Here is a 16,043-nt window from a genome sequence, read left to right as displayed (position 1 = left end):
CATGCAATTCCTGAGTTACAGAAATCCCCTGGGAAACAAGGAAGGATGGCCTATAGAAAGTCGACAACTGCTCACAAACAATCTGAAATTAAAAGAAGCTGTAGACTCATTCCTGCAATGAGTTTGGGGAGGCTGCTGCTCCCACTCTGCAGCATCCCAGCTCTGCTCTCCTCTTCAGAGAACGTACCAGAGAACGTACGTAGTTACTTTCTCATGTTAAGTGCTTAAGTGCATACTTGAGTATACTACTGTGAGAACTTAATGTCCTGTGAAATACTGTATTCATCCTACCTGAAAGAAGGATGGAGAGAGGTGGGGGTCAGTCTCTTCTCCCAAGTAACGAGTGATAAGACAAGAAGAAATGGGCTCAAGCTGCACCAGGGCAGGTTTAGATGGGATATTAGGAAAAATGTCTTCACCAAAAGGGTTGTCAGGCATTGGAACAGGCTACCCCAGGGAAGTAGTTGAGTGACCATCCCTGGAGGTATTTAAAAGACATGTAGATATGGCACTCAGAGACATGGTTTAGTGGTGGACTTGGCAGTGCTGGGTTAAGGGTTGGACTCTGTGATCTTAAGAGTGTTTTGCAACCTAAATGATTCTGTGATTCTATGAAAGCATTTGTAAAATTGGGCCCACTGGGTGTTTCTGGCTTACTTAAAGTTCTTCTTGTATGTTGTTAAGCCTATCTGTAATACTCTCATGCTAACCTAGTGTGGACCTTTGCGAACTTAAATCCATAGCTGCTCTGGCATCTCACCTTTTGTTTGATTTTTCTTTCTGCTTTTCATTCAATTTCCACGGTCAGGAGTGAGAAACAAAGAAGGATTAAATTAGATTCATCTGCATCATTCCAACTATTCTGGCTTTGAAAATACTGTGTGAAATTCCTTCTGCTGTCTGGGGTTTAATCACCAAGGGATTAGATGGAAGCGAAAGTGTTTGAGGTGTGTGGCATGCTGCTATTCTTTAATATCTGCCATAATAATGGGAGCTTTATAAGGCTATTGCTAATCTTGAATTATTACCTGCCTTCCTGTGGTTTGGCATGATTAACTCGAGGAAGAGATTAAAGCAATATTCACCTTCTTTGAGCAGTTCATCAGCTTGATGTGGACAGCCCAGCACCAAAAAGAACAAAGAAAGAAACTACTGGCAAGGATTAAGGCTTCATCTCACTCTTTCCCTGTTGGTCTCCTGATACCTGTCATGGTTGTTGGGATGGAAAGTGCTGGCAATATCCTTGAAGGCAGCCGATTGCTCCAGCCGCTTTCTGGGCATGTGTCTGGTGCAAAGCTTGTGTGGGTCGGACAGGCCTTGAGCTGCCTCTCACATAAGAGCCAGGACGTGCCTCCACTGCAGACAGTGACAGCAAAAGCATGTCTTCTGGCTTTGGGCTGTGGACACGGTCATCGTGGTCATCTCCACCCTGTCCTCCTGGAGGCAGATTACACGTCTCTGGTGGGAGCCGCTGGCCAGGAGTTTTGCCTGGGAAGGAGCTCCTGCCTGGCTGGGGCATTTGCAGGACAACCTCACACAAGTGGTTGGAGGAGCACCCCCAGGAGCATCCCCCAGGTCACTGAGCAGCCTCACTACCTACATTTGATGGAAGAAAGCAACCTTTCGAAAGACACTGTAATTATTTCCTTCATCCTGTTATAATCTTGCTTTTGGAAATCCCTCACTGAGGAATCACTTCAGAGAAACTCAAATGAAAATAGTAAAGGAGTGGTGTAGCCAGTTGTTATTTCATTGTGATAAAGCCAAGCTGGATGGCAGGTGCTTGGGGAAATATGAGGGAAAATTGTTCATCAGAACTATTTTCTTTTATAAGTTTTGTCTTCCAGTAATAAACCCCTGGGTGCTCATCTATAAAGCCTCCCATTTTTGGGCTACCAGATACTGGGCTGTGTCAGTTTAACCCCTCTTTGCACTCCTTTGCATTTCCAAGTTGGACTTAACAGGCAAGCAAACATAACTTGGGAAATGCCAGCTGCACACATTGCTCTCACCCGCAGCATAGACAAGCAGCATCGCCTGAGCAGGCAGACCCAGTATTTACATACTACCAAAACAAATATACCAAGGGGTTTTGCCAGTCGTCTGGATCACAGAAACTGGAGGTGGAAATGAGCGGGCAGTTTTTTACAGTGCGTTTTCCTGCCAAAGCAGGATCGTTCCCTGCAGTATCTTCTAGCGCACTTTCCTGGCCTCTTTAAAACGACCTTGGAGGATGGGGAGAGGCAGGAGAGGCGAATCTGCCAGTACCCTCTAGGGTCTCTTTGTCTAGTTTGAATGATATAATGTGGAGCAAGGGCAAATGGGTGTTCAGAGAATTTAGCTACAACACAATGTTTAATGTAATTTTTGCATGCTTTTTCATCTCCAACCTACTTGCTATGCCTGCCACTATGCCAGTAACATCAGATAGGTTAAAAAATAAGTAACAGAAATAGTGGCAGTACTCCATCTTGGCATGATTGCTCTGCTTTCTCTTAGCAGGAGATTGTCTTGGGTGCTTTCTTCACCTACAAGGAGAAATGAACAGTAAGAGCTGTGATGATTGGCAGTAAGCCTGAGAACAGCACATGTGTGCCTGCACAGCTGGACAAGGACAAAAACTCACTCTGCTACCTACATTTGTATTAAGATTGCCCCAGGGATACCCCAGCACTGGGCAACAGGGGACTTAGCTCATGAACAGCCAAAGCCATCAGGCACATTTACGTGTATAAGAACACTTGGTGTCCTTTTCAAAGTCAGAGAGAGCAACGATTAAAAGAAATTTGGCTGCCTGGATTTTCCCTCTGATAATAGAATGACTGGGGGTGGAAATATAAAAAAAACATCAGGCCTGACAGAGATGAAGAATTTATGAATTAAATGGCACGTTTTCATTTTATTTGCTGTTTTCTAGCAGCTTATTACATGGGAATCTAAAAAGGACCCGATTGTGCCTCCCAGGCTGTAGTTGCTATGCAAGACACTAAAGTTAGGTGGTTTAGGTAAGATTTTAATATTAAAGCTTCTTACACAAAAAGGGAAAAACCTTGCTAAATAGGGAAAAATAAAAAGCCTTATTCCTCTCTGTGGTGCAGCTTTGCACTCAGGGGTTTGCCACAATGTTTGCTGGGATTTATCATCAAACAAAGTGTGGGGCCAGGGGAATTTCCTATGCTCCATAGCCTGCACGTGCTTATTTCAAGTTGCATCTACCGACAACCCAGTTATCCTGCAGGCTCTACACACAAGGATACCTGCTATCAGGGCAGAGCAGCAGGGCCTTGGGTGTCTGCCCATGATCCTGCAGCATTCCCACCTGGACTTGGCATCCCCACATGGGCTCTTTCCTCACACTGGCAGCAGCAGCAATTTCAAAACACAAAATGACGTGTCTAATTTGTCCGAGCAGAAAATAATAGGGAGCCTTTGAAATGGATGAGCTTCCACAGAGCAAAGTAGCCCTCAAAGACTGTTGTGTCTATGAGATGCGACAGAATGAACTCTGGTTTTGTGGTCCAACATGGCAGATTTATGCTGAGAGAGGTCAGATAGAGTAAGAAGATTCAAGTGTTTCTATGCATCAATGCTGTTACATTTTCCATTCTGAACAACAACAGGAAAACACAAAAGTCAGGAATTAAGTATGAAAAATACCAGTGTGTCTAAACGAAAATCAATGGTTTAGCCTGGCATTACAAAAGCTTTAAAAAGCAAAACAAAACAAAGTATTTTTGTTCAATCAGGGCAATACTAAATGACATAGTAAACCTGGTATTTCCCCACAGTGACTTTCAGTTTTGCTAAGACTGCTTTTTTTCATATGGCTGAACAAAAGAGGGAAAGAAAGAAACCCGACAGCGCTTTCTGGGATGTTGGAGCCAAGAAGATGCTAATTTAATGCTCAGCCAGCCTGCATGCTCTGGGATGCCTTCTAGAGCCCTGTGAGAGGCGGAGAACCCCACACATCAGCATGAGGGGCAGCAGCATCCACTCCACTCCGGAGTTAAGGGGCTTTTGCATTATGTTTGCACCCCTCATCCAGGTTCCTGCTGGGACGTCCGTGTATTTGCACCATTCCCATCTTCATAAATCCACCCTGAAATACTTAATACTGAAATTCCTTTCAATACTTGAAGGGGGCTCATAAGAAAAATAGCGACAAACTTTTTAATAGGGCCTGTTGGGATAGGACAAGAGCAATGGCTTTAAGCTGAAAGAGGGTTGGTTCAGACTAGATAGAAGGAAGAAATTTTTTACGGTGAGGGTGGTGAAACACTGGAACACGTTTCACCATCGTTGTAAACATTCAAGCTGAGGCTGGATGGGGCTCTGAGCAACCTGATCTAGTTGAAGATGTCTCTGCTCCTTGCAGGAAGGTTGTACTAGAGGACCTTTGAAGGTCTCTTCCAACCCAAGCCATTTTGTGGTTCTGTGAAAACAGAGGGCCTCATAAAGCAGCATTTCAAATGGCTTCAAGATTTCCCACTCAGTGCCTGAAGGTGAAGCCATGTGGATCATTCAGTGCAATTTGGAGGAAGTCAGATGAATTTTGGTACAGGCAATGGAGCACTCCTGTATTGCTCCTGTTGGTAATTAAGAGAAAGCAAATCACAGGGGAGGACAATAAAAGTATTAATTAACAACACTTTCAACAAGAAAAAAGTTAGTAATTTTAAAAAGGTTGTTTTATGCCTGGAGAAAATACGTAAGTAGGGTAATAACATTGTTGGGCATTTGACAGATGGGTACTAATAATTAAATGGTGGTATTGATTACACATTTAGATAATCACCAGATCCTCCATGCTGTTGCAGGAACGTCCCAGTTCTGCTGCCATGAGCTTTGATTTCAAGTAGTGAAAAATGTACTTAATTTCCAGCATGCAGACAACCATGTTCCATTCACTGGCCTTCAGCTGCAAAGTCCACATGCATTTCCCATCGGCTATAGAGCCCAACACACGATCCTGTAAAGCCACAGCAGCCTGTGGGCTGAGCAGAAGGCTCTGCCAAGGCCTTCAGCCTGGTGGGTGCTGGGATAAGCTGGGATGGGTTTAGCTGGGACAAGCAGTGATGCAGACTTGGTGCCCGACCTGGTGGGTGCAGGAGGAAGGGGAAGCAGAAGGACCCATCGACATGGTGGGCCTCGGGTAGGGACAGAGGGGAGCAGCATCCTCCCAGCTGGTATTTCTCACCTAATAGGGATATCACAGCAAAATGTAGAGGACTCTTGCTGAAATGGGAGGACTTTACCCAGGGGCAGGCTACTTTCCAGCCTTGCCAAGCATCCTGCCCTACCTTTGCCACAGCACTACCAAAACATGAATTTTTCTGTAAAACCAACACAGTAGAGCAGCGACTTTGCAACTAAAATCAGTCACAGACTTCAGGGATATATAATCACCTTATATCACAACACAAACCAGGAGGCAATTTGCTTCAAGCGAAGGACATTTTCTTCCCCATCCAAACAGATGATAATCCTTCAAGAGAGCCTGCTAGCAGGATCCTGGACAATGCATGGCACCATGTTCTCATCAGCACCCCACAGTGATCTGGCAAGGTACCTGGTGCTCAAGGCACCTGCTGGTGCGGCCGCTCTCAGCTGATCCGCCCAGCAGCATTCAAAGGCAAACAGTGGCACAGCTTATTAAAGCCACAGCAGCTCCTCTGCACTCAGATTGCTGTGCAAATACCACCAGATTTTTCGTATTATCATGATATCAGGTGTCCTGTTTTATTTAGAATGATACCCAGGCAAGAAAGAGTGAATCAGTTACTTACTCCATGCTGGGGGTATCAGAACGATATTAATTCTGTGTGACAGAGATTTTGGAGACGTCTCTTCATGCTGACAGAGATTAAGAAGTAATAAAGTTCCTAAACCAGATGCATTCCTAAAAAATGCTGGAATGGGTCACCTTTTACATAAGAGTTTCAGCACTGATTAATTGTACAGTTAGGCTGCAACCATGCAAAGAGCATGTTTCTGCCCTTGCACACATGAACTCCCAAGAGCAATACAACTGCTGCTTTGCTTTAGGCTCCTTTTGGGAACAGCCAACGTTTAACGGCATATAAAATTTCTTTTTTGGTAATAAAAAAGGCAGGTAAACAAGTTACACTAGCAGGGGCAGAAAGCAAAAAGCAGGGACACTGGAGCCTTTAGGGTCTTCCAATGTCTTTCTCTCCTGGCTGCTCCTCTTTACCTTTTTCTTTCACATTGGCAATGCATTTTTTCGTTGGAAAAAAGTTTTTTTCTCCTGAGTCATCTCTGCAGGAAATCTCCTGTTCTAGCAGGGTCCCTCCTCCAGGCAGAGGCCAGCACTAGTGGCCACTCCCCTCCCCAAGGTAGGTCCCATCTCTCAGTGGTGGTGTTGGAATGAAAATGCAGACATCCTATTAATAGCTGAACCATAGACAACTCCAGATGTGGAATTTGGATTCTGAAATTACAGACCCAACCAAACCAGGCCTGAACCAGTAATATTCGTCTGTGTTTCCTCTGACTCATAACTGGTTTTTCAGAGAGGTTTTCAGCAAAATTCTTCAGCAATTCCTGTGTTGTTGCCTGACTCATACTGAAACACCAAAGTCATTATTAAAGTGAAATTGTAACAAAGGGGGTGTGAATACGTGGTATTTACCAGTTTAAAATGCATTAGAAACCATATTTCGCTATGGAGCATGCTTTGTCCAATAATTAAATACCACGTTATTTACAAAAACAAACAAAAATCTGTCATATAGGGCACGGAGGAAATCAAGCACTTAAGAAACAACAATTTTGAAATGTAAGGTTAACTTATTCTTCAACAAACCTTCATTTATCCTTCTGACACACGTGTAATATTTGTGTTCAGCATCCCACCCGCTTTCAGTCTGAAGCCTCGATCCATGCCGGCAGGGAAGAGGATGCCCAGCATAAAAGTTGGAGGTGTTTGGATGTCCAGGGGATGGGCAGGGGTACAAAGTACACGGCTATGAGGAGCACTTCCCCATTGTTTCAGCAGAGGTGCACCTACAGCCGCCTCCAGAAGTGCAAAGTGATGGGAGAGAGGAGTCAGGCTGGTTAGCAGAGCACTGAAGCCTCCATCCCTGAGGAAAGACCCAAACCTTTTGTACTTTGCTTCTGTTAAAGCGTGATTTGCTGCAGGAGGGTCAGTGGCGTGATGCAGGTGTTAGTCCATCACCTTGCCCAGGGGTTTGCGGCAAGGAGCAGCAGCCTTTTGCCCGAGGCAAAGCTGTGTCTGGGAGGGATCTGGCCTCCTCCCCTGCAGTGGGAGCCCAGCTATCCTTCCCCAGGTGTTGCAATGCCATCAAGACCCAGGGCCTGTGAAGGTGGACCACGAAGGTGGTGGATTTAGGGAAAAAAAATATGCTGCAACAATGATTTCTTTGCTTTTAAAATTAAAACTCAAACTGTTGCTGCAGAAGAAGGGACTGAAAAAAATCCCCCAAGTCTGCGAGCTCATATTTACCTTCTCACCAGCTCTGCAGATATTTAATTTGAGCATTGCTTCATCTCCTGTCTCCCTCATGTATCATCGCTAATTAAAGTACACACTCTGCACTTACCCAAACGAGGATGTGGGAGGCAGAAGAGGCTCCATCTCATTTTCCACTGCTGTATTGCCTCTGCAGAGCCAGCCGCAGGGGAACTGGGCCCCTGCTCAGAGCCTGGCAGCCACAGCATGGACCCTTCCCTTCACCACTGCTCTGTGTGATGGAAACCCCCCGCGTGTGAGTGGCAACTTCCAAGGGAAAGGGCTCAGTGAAAGAAGCAGCCGTGACTCCCTCAGCAGATGGGATGAGCCTGGTGAGGGAGGGAGGGCACCCCAGCATGAGCACTGCTCCCCACACACCTGCACTGGAGACCGCTTTGTCCTCAGCTGAGGAAGCCAGAGGAGCTGTGCTGGCAGTGGCCTCATACATCTGTCTTTGGTGCCTCCATGTCCTCCAAACACACCTCCTAGCTTCCAGCTCAAGCAAAATTCAAACAAAGCCTGCAAGGACACATCTTCCCCAGCCTGCAGCTCAGAGAGACACCCCTCTGATGTGTCCCCCAGAGCCTGGCCACCCCTGACTGCATGTCCGCTCACTCCCAGCCAGCAAAACGAGTTTGCTGACTTCTCCCAAGCTTCTGGCTCCAGGCTAAAAGCCTGTCCCCTTCAGCCACCCACTGCACCACAGCTCAACTTCATCCCAGCCAGAATGTGGGGGGCTTTTGGCACTACCCTGTTCTGCAGGCACACTGGTCCCCATCCTCATCACAGTCCCTTCTGACCCACAATGCTACAGGTGACATACACCTGTAACAGGTAAAGAGAGACTCTAAAGCCTATGAACACCAGGAAGGGAATGCAGCGATTATCTATGCCTCAAAAGATTCAAGAATCATAGAATGGTTTGGGTTGGAAGGGACCTTCAAAGGTCATCTAGTCCAACCCCCTGCAATGAGCAGGGACATCTTCAACTAGATCAGGTTGCCCAGAACCACATCCAGCCTGGCCTTGAAGGTCTCCAGGGATGGTGCATCCACCACCTCTCTGGGCAACCTGTGCCAGTGTTTCACCACCCTCATTGTAAAGAATTTCTTCCTCACGTCCAGCCTGAATCTCCCCTCTTTTAGTTTAAACCCATTACCCCTCGTCCTGTCACAACAGGCCCTGCTGAAAAGTCTCTACCCATTTTTCCTATGGGCCCCTTTTAAGTACTGACAGTCTGCAATAAGGTCTCCCTGGAGTCTTCTCCAGGCTGAACAACCCCAGCTCTCTCAGCCGTTCCTCACATGAGAGGTGTTCCATCTCTCTGATCATTTCTGTGGCCCTCCTCTGGACCCTCATCAGCAGGTCTGTCATGTGAAAGCAGGAGAGAGGACAGAAGCAGCTCCTTTAATCCACCAGACTCCCAGGAATTGAACCTCCTGTGCTGGTCCTTGGCACTTTGATTCTGGAACTTCCAATCCCAATTCAATTAGTGTGTCCCTCCACAAGGTCCATGTCTTTCCTGTACTGAGGATTCCAGAGCTGGATGCACTACTGCTGGTGTGGTCTCACCAGAGCAGAGTGGAGGGCCAGAAGGTGGTGTCAGAGGAGGAAACATGAACACGGCATGTTTAACATTTGGCCAAAGGTCATTCCCTCGTCCCCATCTGAAGCACCACGATGTGCTCCACTCTACATGAGCCAAATGCATTCGTGTCCATAAAAGCTGAGGAAAAGCACTGCTGAGAACTTCCACAGCTCTGAATAATTAATCCTCAGAACTATAAAAAGCTGTGAGGGAATGAAATTTAGAAAAATCTAGTTTTAGGATAATTATAGTACAAATCAGGAGAGCACATGGACCCAAGACAGATGCATTAGTAGGACAACTGAGCACAGTGGGTCAAATTCATACTCAACAGAGCTGCACAGTCTTCTGCAGGGCTTCTCCTGGGATTGATTCAGCCCAGGGAGAGAAAGTAGACTCTGGAGTTTGATGAAGTGAGTAGAAATCTAAAATAGCACCTCCTAATATAGAAAGCATAAAAGAAAGAAGCGAAATTGTTTCAGGTTAGCTTTCACGTCCCAGGGGTAAATGGGGAGTGATGTTTTCTGAAATATTTTGTTTTAATGCTAGTTCAGCCTGCTTCCCCTCCACCCTGCCTCCACTTGCATGTCTGCTGTGTTACAACTGGTCCTCTAACATCCCAGTTTGTTTGCAGACCTTATCACGTTTGGGCTTTTTTCAAAGCTCCAGATGCTGGAATTCATGTGTTGCTTGCAAATGCAGACCTTCAATTTTCTAACCAGTTATATTTCTAGTCTGTATTATTCATGGCAGGTTTGAAAACATTAACCCTGGGCCCTGTGTCACCAGCAAGCAAGCAGAGATGTTTTCTCCCATTTTCCCAATTTTTAAGCCAGTCATTACAGTGTCCAGTTTAAGATATTGAATCCTTGAGACTGCTTATTTAACTCACCACTTTCAGGTACAGTATGTATAGCTTACATACTAAAACATGGAGCCAGGCTGTATACTAGGCACATTTTAATTGAATACTGGAGGAGCCAATGTTGGGTGACTGGTTTGTGGCTGGCATCATGCAACCCCAGTGCCCTCAGCATCTCAGTGGGTTCCGCAAGGCTCCACACAGGGCTCCCCAGTACAGACTCCGGCCTTCATGTGTTGCTTTCTGATAAAATAACATACGCACAGAGAGGCAGAAGCTTTACTGCCTTTACTGCCTTTTTTTAGCAACAGCAACGTATCACCTGAGAATTCAGTTTTATGCAAGCCAGGATTGGCAGGCTGTTCACAGGCTAACAAACACGGAGATTACCACTACTTCAGAAGAGCTGTTTAATGTCTAGTATCCTGTTTCAGCGTGACTTTTGGTGGCACAGGACCAGGCACTTCCAGTTGTACCTCCTGGCCAAAGACAAGTACAGAATGGCAAAAGGGTCTGTCCCATGTCAACTTATGTTTGCATGAGCTCTCTGTTATGGCATCATTCATTCCTAGAACAAAGTTATTTGGTACAGTCATAGCATGCTATAAAACAAGTGCTCTTTTCATAGTGGTGAGCTATGATTTTCTATAGACTTAAGAGCATTGACATCCTTCAAAGTGAAAGGCTCCCGTATAGCCAGTGCCATTCCTTGAACTTAAAATGTGCGTAAGAGGAGGCATGTACTATAAGCAGATATCCTCTCCTTCCTTTTTAAGTGTAGGAGCTGTTTGACACAAAACAAAGCAATTGGAGGGAGGAAGCAAGCATTACTGTATCAGTCAAAAATGCATCCAGCTCTGCTGTGTGGTTCTTGATGAAAGGGGAACAAAAGGCCAGCTCCATGAGCCACAGCTCTTTAGAGCTCTTAAGCTCTTAAGTGGGTGGCAGGTAAAGCATCACATATTTCCATTGTGTCCAAAAACATTAGGGTCAATTGAAGAGAAGAGTAGCTGCTAAGGGTACAGACAATGAAGAAATTGAGAATATGCTTATGAGCTTATAGATAAGTTAAAGCAAGTGGGAGCTGCAGGCACCCCTGAAAGGCAGGGGTGGGCAGGATGACAACTCAAAGCAATGCTGACAAGTTGGGGAAAAGGCCTGGAAAAAAGGATGCAGTTCAGTAGAGACGTGTATGAGGTAGGCAGGAACAATCAGCTGTGCAAACACAGCCTGGGTTCAGCTGCAGCAGCTCTGCCAAAAAAAGGTCTGAGAGGGTGGTTATGGATTGCAAAGTGAACGTGAGTCAACAACATCATGTTGTTGTGGAGAAGACAGATGTTCTAGGGTGGGTAAAGGAAGAGCAGAGCCCATACAATTGGAAATTTTATGCCCCCTTCCACACCAGCTAGAGTGATGCACTGTGGCTTGAAGAGTGGCACTAGCCCAGAGCCCAGTTGCCAAGCAGGGAGGTGAAAAACACCCCAAAAGCAGAGGCTGACTGAATTGGGGTTTAGCCTAAATATGTGAAGCCTGAAGGGAAACATAATGCTCCAGCTACGTAAAATGTTGTCTTAAATGGAGGGGGATGTCTGCAGTGAACAGGAGCAATGAGATTAAATTAAAGCAAGTAAGAGTCAGAGCATGCATAGGAATAAAAATTTCTGCGGCTAAGGGCAGCAAAGCACTGGACTGGATGCTGGGGGCAATTGAAATTTCCATCACACTACAAACAGGTCAGACAAGTGGTGGTTAGAGATGATAAAGTGGTACAACCTGCCTTGAGGCTGGAGGAAAGATTAAATGAGCCCTTGCGAATCTTTCTGGCTCTGTTTTTCTGTGATTTATCAGAGGATTCACAGATGCAGTTTTCAACGTTTTCAGGGTTTAAAAATGTAGCTTTACTGGCCAACTCCACAGTGGAGATGTTGGGAGAAAGAGGAAGCCCTCTTGTCTAAGCACAGTGACACCCCACCACTTTTGGAGCAAAGCCCCTGTGAAGTCACCGGCAAGCTGTGCTCTGGTCTCCCCAGGACCTGAAAAAGTAACACTCAAAGCTTTTCTCTCCAGTTCTTGTGGCACTAAAATATCAACAACAAATTACAGGTGAGACAAAATAAGAGTAGTATTTCAGTTCAGCTTCCAGGTTGTTTAACCCTATTCTCTCCCATCATCCCTTATCAACTGATTGGTCTCTTCAAAGTCAAGGTGAAATAAAAAAACCTCAAATTCCTGTCCTGGAAGTGCCAATGCCAAGCTGTTGAGTTCTCTGAATTCCTTCTGCTTTTGTAGGAGAAATGATTCACAAATTGATATTCACATGGCCTTTCAGTCCCCCAGAAGCTATTATGGATATATTGGCTCTGTTCTAGTTCCTTCATTGGCTATTTCTGGGGGACGTAGTAATGCCTCCCGCTGCCTAGTAGCATGGAGGGTGACAGAGAAAGACAAAGCCAGACTCTTTGCAGATATGCACCACAAGAGGACAAGGGACAGCTGTCACAGATGCACCAAGGGAAACTCTGGTTAGAAGCGAGGAAGAAATTTTCATCAGGAGGGTGAGTGGTAAAGCACAAGAAAAAGTTGCCCAGGGAAGCGGTGGTATCTTCATCCTGGAGTTTCAAAACTCAATGGGACAAGGCCCTGGACAACCTCACCTAATTTTGAAGTTGGCTACACTATGATCAGAGGTGGGACTAAGACCCCAGAGGACTCTTCTATGATGCCAGCATGAATTTCCTGAGTCATAGCAGAATTTCCCATACTTTTTCATACCTAGAACACACTTTTCTCCTGGATTTAAGTTGCAACAACTAGCGTGTCCTCCCAGGCTGCCCAGTCCTACCCAGTGCCACCAAGCAGCTGACCGAGGACTTGCTGCTGGGTCTGTTCCACACCTTACCCCACCCCTCAGCTCTCCTTGGCCCGCTTCTCTTGCTGGGCTCTGGAGGCTGGTTGGTAAGGACAAACATCTCATTTACCTGCTTTGTTTTCTTATAACAGATTGCAAACAAGGTACATATACCAGTATGGTCTTTAACAAAGAAAAGGTGAAAAATTAATGAAAACCCTTTCTTTCATTGCTGTGCTCCTGCAGCATGGAACACAATATATGCCAACTCCTCTCCCTTTCTCATAGTGTTTGTTGGTTTTTAGGGCTGTAGTAATCCACCAAATGTCAGCCAGAGAAGACACACCATGGCAGTAATGGCTGTAACCTCAAAAAGCACTTTACAAAGACGGCAAAGCAGAAAAAAAGCAAAAAACATCAAGACTTTATTGTGAAGATGCTGCATCCTTCTCTTCTGGGGATGGTGGAATTTTAAAGGCTTTGCCAGAGCCACTTCTGTGCTGAGACCGAACTGAAACTGTTTTTAGAGGAGTCTGAATGTGATTCAGACAAACTGCTTTTTGTTTGGTTTATTTCCCACCTGTGCCTGGTATTAAATGATTTTGTTATCCAGGACCCTCCAGGACTTCTTGTAGCTGCTATAAGGGCGGCCATGAGGTTAGATCGTGAGGGGAGAGGAGGTGTGGCCATGAAGGGAGATCGTGAGGGGAAAGAAGGGGCGGCCATGGGACGTGAGGGGTCACCATGAGGGGTGAGGGGGAGCCACGAGGGGAGATCAGGGGCAGCCATGGGGTGAAAGGGTTGGCCATGGGAAGTAGAGTTGGCAGCTATACAGTGTGGGCCACTATGGGGGGCACATGAGGGGTGGCTGTGAGTGAAGATCATGAGGGACAGCCATAAGGGGAAAGCTTGAAGGGAGATCATTTTGCCCTTAATGATATGGTTTAATGGTGGGCTTGGCAGTCCTGGACTTGGTGATCTTAAAGGTTTTTTTCAACCTAATTGATTCTATGATTCTAAGACTAGCATGTTACTCAGATCACAACGAGCACCTTAAAGCCTGATCCTCCCAAGTCTCACACATGTTTTTACATAGCTTTGGTCACAACTCCACCAAACAATATTTGCCTTTGCTTTACGTCCTGAATGTCTTGCCGTGATTGCCAGCCACCAGAAAAGGGTAGAAGGCATTTTGACTTTCAGAGCCAGGCTGATGTGGCAGCACAGAGCTATTAGGAGATGACTGTCTTGTAACCAAGCCAGTTTAGCACAGCTCTGGAAGCCCTATGCTGATACAACCATGATAGTATATGTAAGGAAACTATCCTGTCTTCTTGCAACACTCTCCTGCCTATTACCTAGACAATAAATTTTTAGGAGTGACCTATTTCTTTGCATAGGGGTCAGATATTTAAAGCCAAGACAATGTTTAAAAACAGCACAGAAACTTCTTGGTTAAAACATTAAAAATTGGAACATACCTTTGCATCCACCATTATAGGGAGATGTGCAGGGTTGACAGGGGTTTCATCGCCTCCACGGTGTGGCTCTCCTGATGAGAGGGGTACTTAGTCGTAGGTGGTGCTAGAAGAGCCTTTCCGGGTGCTTGCATAGGCAAAATATGGACGAGGCAATCGATCTGCTTGAATTTAAAAAGACAGATTTATGAAGAATAATTGCCTTCTAACTTGGCAGAGAATGTGTACTGCCTCTAAGGGATTCACAGCTGTGTCCTGTTCTCATGGAGTTAACTGAGCTTAGAAAAAAAGCATTTGATCTATTCTTCCTTCCTTAATTCAACATAGCTGAGAATCTCCCAGGATATTTCTATTCAAATTGCAGCAAGCTTTCCATTTCAATGTGTTGGCAGTGAATATCTGTCACACTGATGGCATTTTCTACATGGAAAGTATCATCAACACTTACAGTAGACAGCAGCAAATACATCACCCAAATGGCTGACTCTGTGTTGTAGGAAGAGCAAGATGGGCTACCTTTATCTATGACTATGAATGCAGGTTGCCTTGAGTAACATGAGTTCTGCAGCCAGATTCCCAGATTTTGTACCGTTTTTGTGCTAGATTGACACCTCTGGCATTTAGCTTCAGCTAAAGCTAAGCCACAATTAAGTACAAAACAAATAGATCAAGCAGCAGAATCACTCGTGCTCGTAACAAGCTTCCAAACGTCATCCATCATTTCCTGCAACTTTGTGCAGATGTCCGACTCTCACATTTTAAAAAGACAGATTTTTTTTAAGAAGTTCATACTTGCACAGTACTTGAACACAGCTGGAAACTCCTTACGTTACCTTCTTCCCAGCAAAAAGGAGGCAAAATCCCCTGCAGGAGCTCCTGAAAAGTGACCACAGAATTGAGTAATACAAAAACCATGAGCCTGAAAGAAGAGGGGAAAGTAAATTTCATCTCTAAACTGATGCTTTTTATTTTTTATTTTCTTCTTTCTTCTGCATGCACAATGCTGCTGCAATAAGCCTATATTGATGGTATCAGCCCTGAAACCAGCACTTACAGAAATATGATGCAGCCGCCACCAGAACCAGTTTGCAAACCCTCTCAGGTGTTACCTACCTGCCTGGATTCAGGGGCAGGTCTGAAGCTGATCATTTATCTTATTAATGAATAACCAGACTAGAGTTATAGGTTCATATTTCCAATGTAAATCATTAATACTGAGAGAAAAGGCTGTCTCATGAAAACTGTTTCCAGGAAAGTGTTATTTATGCATGAGTCCTATGTTCTCTGTGTATGTTAAGCACATTATTTCCCTGCTGAAAGTGTGTCTCAAGGCTAGTTTCTTTTAAGCAAACCTTTGCAAGGCAAGAAAAAGCCTGTTGTGATACACACAATATCTGTTAGGCTCTGTTGGATGTCAAGGGACACAAACATTCCCCAAGTCTGTGTTAGGACCAGGATACATGCCAACTTCTCCCTCCACTCTGCAGGAAGGAAGCCCTGAGCTAAGTCCCATCCTGGGAACTGAAGCTGCAGGGGTCAGGGACAAAGAACTGTGTCTCATTTTAGACTCAGTTGAAGTGCAGATAAAGCAGCACTCAATATGAAATTTATGTTAATATATCGATAAGATTAAATTGTTATATATTTCTGCTAAATCTGGTATTTGAGAGTTTTGAATCCTACCCAGTTTTAAAAGTAAGACTCTGACACACTTTTTTGTGTTGATACGATGATCAAAAAGGTCAGTGTAGGCCATCTCTGCCAGAAAAGCATTGCCC

General features: G+C 45.2%; 1 protein-coding gene across 1 annotated transcript in view; it reads right to left on the bottom strand.

Moving 5' to 3' along the window:
• The window catches only part of HPCAL1 (hippocalcin like 1), a 120,395-nt gene that overhangs the window by 64,328 nt on the left and 40,024 nt on the right, over positions 1 to 16,043 (bottom strand). Inside the window, exon 2 of the mRNA XM_030490154.1 lies at positions 14,269 to 14,429. The gene's annotated coding sequence lies outside the window, so the exon portion shown is untranslated. The remainder of the gene's footprint in view (positions 1 to 14,268; positions 14,430 to 16,043) is intronic.

The sequence above is a fragment of the Strigops habroptila genome, chromosome 6, assembly GCF_004027225.2.
Source record: "Strigops habroptila isolate Jane chromosome 6, bStrHab1.2.pri, whole genome shotgun sequence".
In the NCBI taxonomy this organism is placed as follows: domain Eukaryota; kingdom Metazoa; phylum Chordata; class Aves; order Psittaciformes; family Psittacidae; genus Strigops; species Strigops habroptila.
This window is presented reverse-complemented; position numbering and strand designations above follow the sequence as displayed.